This window comes from Mustela nigripes, chromosome 7, assembly GCF_022355385.1.
Source record: "Mustela nigripes isolate SB6536 chromosome 7, MUSNIG.SB6536, whole genome shotgun sequence".
Classification (NCBI taxonomy): domain Eukaryota; kingdom Metazoa; phylum Chordata; class Mammalia; order Carnivora; family Mustelidae; genus Mustela; species Mustela nigripes.
Genome location: NC_081563.1, coordinates 52445836 through 52451835, shown reverse-complemented (window position 1 = coordinate 52451835; position 6000 = coordinate 52445836).

Below are 6000 nucleotides of genomic sequence, written 5' to 3'. Positions count from 1 at the left end.
CCTAAGGAGCCAAATTTGCTAATTGTTTCAGCATACTAATACTTTCCAAGTTCTTCTTTGGGGTTTTCTGTTATCTGACCAGGAAACTCTGAAATTTCTCAAATTTTGATGATACATGCTATCCATGCATTTTATTTTAGCCTATAAGATGTACTGAGCCTGTGATAGCTATTTAGGTGTTGCATGTATATAAATCTTGTCTCCCTGAGATTCCTTACTTGATGATCGTGATGTTCCTGTACTTCCACACAGTGGTAAGCACAATGCTAATTATATACTACTACTCAGTATACTGTATATTCAGTATACATATATTACTCAGTAGACATTTTTTTAAAAAGATTTTATTTATTTATTTGACAGACAGAGATCACAAGTAGGCAGAGAGGCAGACAGAGAGAGAAGCGGGGAAAGCAGGCTCCCTGCTGAGCAGAGAGCCCGATGCAGGGCTCGATCCTAGGACCCTGGGATCATGACCTGAGCTGAAGGCAGAGGCTTTGACCCACTGAGCCACCCAGGCACCCCCTCAGTAGACATTTTTAATTGAACAGCTACAGAGTTATTACAAGACCCTTCATCTTTCTCTCTCTCAGATGTTACATATGAAAAATGAAGGAATTTCCCTGCCCTCTTTTACCCCCTCCTAGAACTGATGATCAAGAGCTCTGAAGAATGAATATATTCTGGCTAGATAAGGGTGAATAATTAGTGTTCTCCCTTTCACATAATTCAAGATACAGGTGTCAGGGAAGGATCAAAGGTAGTGCCCTTTGCTAGTCAAGACTCTTTAAGTACAGCTGACAGAAACCCAACTCCAGATTCCCTTAAGCAGAAAGGGAATTTGTTGGTTCAATTAATTGAAAAACTCTAGGATTAGTATTATCTTCAAGCATGGCTTGATCTAGGTGTTCAAGCAATGTCATTAAGCCCTATTTCTTAAACCCTCTCTTCTATGGTAGGAAAAAAGAACACACGCAGCTTTTGACTTTATGATTCTGACAACTTTCAGTTCCAGAAAAAGAGAGTCTTGCTCTCCATCCATGGTTCCAGCACATCTCATGTAGTGATGGTGATTGTCTATAATCGTGTCACATGACCCTTCATTTCACTACCGTGGACATTAGGAGGAAGCATCACAACTGTCTAGCCGTAGGCACTTTCCCACCCCTGCCCCATGATGGGCGAACAGCACTATGATTGATACTACTACCAGAACTGCTAAGGACAGGGAAGGGAATGTTCTCCATGGAAAAAGGGATATTGGGCAGACAACAGATATCCACAGTTTCCTCAACCATTCTTACCTAATCTCGAAGCAGGGAGAGTTCAAGTGCATATGTGGGCAGTGGAACCTACTGAGGGACTATTATTTATCCTTTGGTGGATGACTACATCTTGACTTCCCTTTCCAAATGCTGATGGCCTCTAACTAGTAGAAAGTAAGGCAACTGCTTTAATTTGTCCCTTACTAGTTCTCCTCTCCTACTCATAGGTGAGGTAAGTGGGCTCCAAGCCGGTTGTACTCCTTATCACAACTCAGGGTAAGCTGTGGTTTATTTTATAGGTGGGTCAAGGCATGATACATGGCCAGGTCACCTCAGAGTAAAGAACAAGGAGCCAAAGATGAAACACACTGCAGGCTCCAAGTCTAGATGGGAGTTGTAGTGTCCAGTGCTTGTCTCAAAGCCTAGCTGTAGACTGTGCCCATCAGGGATGAGATTTGATGGGCTCTACTTAGGGACTTATCAGCAAGCATATGAGCAAAATAATTGCCCCACACCAACTACTGGTGGACTGGGGGTTACTAATAATTTTTCCAGCTCTTCCAACTCCTCCATATCTACCCTAGGAAAGAGAAATTTCTGATCTGATTGATTAGATTGTAAAATGTTAATTGGGTCCTGTTCATTAGTGATCAAAATCATTTGTGGGGGGTGCCTGGGTGGCTCAGTGGCTTAAAGCCTCTGCTTTCAGCTCAGATCATGATCTCAGGGTCCTAGAATTGAGCCCCGAGTAGGGCTCTCTGCTCAGCAGGGCGCCTGCTTCCTTCTCTCTCTCCTCCTGCCTCTCTGCCTAATTGCCATCTCTCTCTCTCAATCTGTCAAATAAATAAAAAAAAATTTTTTTTTTAATTATTTGCAGTTGGAAGATTCACTTCTGTCTGTGGTAAGGGATGCAGACTCAGTTGGGACTGTCAACCAGAGTGTTGTGGCTCAATCCATATGACTTCTCCATTTGGCTTGGGTCTCTTCCCAAGAAACCCAACCCAACTTCCACCATAACAACTGGATTCTAAGAAAGTATTCCAAGAAAAAAGAAGCAAGTAACCAGTTCTCTCAGGCCTGGATTCAGAAGTCCCAGAAAAACGTATCCATTTCAGTCTATTGAAAATCAGTCACAAGGCCAGGCTGGAATCAGTAAGAGAGGAAATTAATTTCATCTCTTGATCTAAGGAGGGGCATACACATAGAGGGAAAGGAAGAATTTTATTGTTGTTGGAGGCCCTCTTTGGAGAGACTAGCTACCACAGTTTGGGCTTTACTCTTATACGATAACATTGCACATTTTTAATTTTTTTTTTAGATTTTATTTATTTATCTGACAGGCAGAGACCACAAGCAGGCAGAGAGGCAGGCAGAGAGAGAGAGGAAGAAGCCGGCTTCCCGTCGAGCAGAGAGCCCGATGCGGGGCTCGATCCCAGCACCCCGGGACCATGACCCAAGCCGAAGGCAGAGGCTTAACCCACGGAGCCACCCAGGCGCCCCGCACATTTTTAATCTTTTAAAATATTTTCCACTTGATAGTCAAACAGTACTATTTATTTAAATTGCTTATCCTTAATTATTAGTGAGGTTATAAAATTACATGTATATACACACTCAGATATACAGTTGACCCTTTAATGCTGGGGTTAGCAGCACCCATATCCCCATGCAGTAAAAAAATCCATATATAGCTTTTAACTCCCTCAAAACTTAACTAACAGCCTATTGTTGTCTGGAAGACTTACCAGTAACATAAACAATCAACTGACACATATTTTGTATATTATGAGTATTATATACTGTATTTTTACAATAAAGCTAGAGAAAATAAAATATTAAAAATCATAAGAGAAAATATACTTATAATACTGTACTGTATTTATTGAAAAAAAATCCAGGTATAAATGAATCTGTGAAGTTCAAGCCCATGTATATAGATAACCATTTGAATTTTTTTCTAAGAAGTGTCTTCATAACTTTGCTCATTTTCTCCCTATGATATCTTCCTGATTCATAGGAGCCATTAATATGTCATGAATATTAATCCTTCGATGTTTGTTGCAAATATTTTCTTCACATTTGTGCTCTAACTTTATTCATTTTGCTATTTGAAATTTCAAAAATGTTATATAGTCAAATCTATTCAATGCTTCCCTTCAGGTATTCTGAATTTCACATACTCCTTGGAAAGGCCTTCTCTATCTTAACATCATTCAATCCTGTCCTCCATCTTTTTCACTGTGTAGTTTTCAAAGATTTACATACAGAGGTAATAGGTTTTCATATCAGTTACATGAATTGGGTATATATTAACTCCTTGTTAGTCATATTTGTTACATACATATTTCAAGTGTAGCAATTTAGTGATACCATTTTGGATTGAGTACAAAATCCAAATTTTCATAGAGTTGATTTGCTGACTAGATTTATAATACTGCATTAATGCTTAAAAGCATTTTCTTTCCAGGATCTGATACTAACTTCTGTTTTATTTCATTACTTTTTAAATATATTTTACTACATTTTAATATTTTGCTTGTTCATGCATCTGGAGGTTACTTTGGACTATAAACCACTTACTACAATAACATTTATTAAGTAATCCTCACTCACTTATTTCAGTGGTGTCTCTTTTCATCATGTACTAAATTTTGACATACTTGATACCATTTGCCATAGTCCAATTTACAGAAGGATACTACATTATTTTGATTATAGTTACTTTGTTATACATTTTAACATCTAAGAGGGTGAGATTCCCTTCTGTGTTATGCTTTATGTTTTAGGATATAGTCTGTTTCTTTCACATAGTTATTCTTACTGATGTAAAAGTTAGGTGGTATGCCAGGAGTCCAGTCAACCAAGGTTTCTAGAATGGCTCTAGTAATGAGACAGGAGATTATACAGTTCTACCAAAAGAAAGAAGATATAATGCAGGGACCCAAACCTATGGGTGGGGGTGGGGGTCAGCATGGGCTTGAGATACACAGTGAGAAAAGGGAAGGAAATGCCTCAATGCTAGAGGTATATGAAAACCCTGGGTCAATAGGGATGGGATATGTTTATCATTTTTAATTTAATTAATGAAACACTGTTTTAGTATTTCAATTTTTAAAAGCTAAAAACTATTTTATGGACAAAATGGTATGTTATATTAATAAACATCCAATGACTCAAAAAATATGAAGAAGGCGGCAAATGTTTCCACAAATAATATTATCCAGAGATAACAACTATTAAATTTCCTTCCACATACCTCTCTTTTTATTTAACCATACACATAGGCAGGACCATTGTACACATGATGTTCTCTAATCCTCTTTTTCATGTGGAAAATTATTGTGGATATCTTTTCATGTTAATATATCCAGACTAAGATCATTTTTAATGTGTGTGTAGCATTCCATTGCTTGTATATAAGTCATAATTTATTTAACCAGATCCCTATTAATGAACTTCCATTTCATTTATATATAGTATATATATTTCATTTATCTATATGATATATATAATATATAATACTGGCATTAATACTCTTGCAAATATATCTTTAGATATTTGTATTATTCACTCCATATGATAATTTATAGAGGCAAAATCCTGAGTAACTTTCTCCCCAAAGGTTACCTTTATAAAGAATTTTGTACTAAACATTTATTGTTTTTCTTTATAATCTACCCCACCTATAATGACTCCTAAATGACCACATAGAAGCTTTTTAAATTCTCGTGTAGGTCAAACTAATCTATTCTCCTTTATGATTTATGACTTTTGTTTTGTGCTTAGAAATGTCTCTCTCATCCATATATTCACTATATTTTCTTTTAGTACCAGTTTTAATTTTTTACATTTAAGTGCCAAAACATCTGAAATTTATCTATTTGATTTAGAAATTGAGGTAGAAAATCCAACTAATTTTTTTTTTTCCAAGCTGGTTAACCAGTTGTCCCAATAGCTTGGGTTAGAATAATTTCTTTCTTTCTTTCTTTCTTTCTTTCTTTCTTTCTTTCTTTCTTTCTTTCTTTCTTTCCTTTTTAAGATTTTATTTATTTATCAGATAGAGATCACAAATAGGCAGAGAGGCAGGCAGAGAGAGAGGGGGAAGCAGGCTCCCTGCTGAGTAGAGAGCCCTTTGCAGGGCTCCATCCCAGGAAGGCAGAGGCTTTAACCCACTGAGCCACCCAGACGCCCCTTGAATAATCTGTTTCTTAGGAAGGATAATACAGGGGCACCTGGGAGGTCCAGTTGTTAAACATCTGCCTCCGGCTCAGGTCATGATCCCAGAGTCATGGGATCGAGCCCCAGCCTGCTTTTACCTCTCTCACTCCCCCTGCTTTTGTTCCCTCTCTCACTGTCTCTCTCTCTGTGTCAAATAAATAAAATCTTAAAAAAAAGAAAAGAAAAGAAAAGAAAAGGGATAATACAATCCCTCTCCCTGCTCCCTTATAGAAACCAAGGAAGATGTTGTTCTGGGGTAAGAATGTAATTCAGTCACTAAGAACATTATAGTAATCTCCACAGCCTTGGCCAAGTCTTTGTGCAACTGAGGAAAGTCCATAAAGAGCTACTGGGCTTCTTATTCTCAGCAAGCCAGAATGAGCACAACGTGGGAGGCCAGAAAGGGGAGAGGAATGAACAGTGTTCTGCATAATAATGGGAGACTTGGACACAAGTGTGAGAGGCTCTAGATATTCAAGTGAAGAAATGCCTGTCCTCTTTGAGGGTTTATACTGAA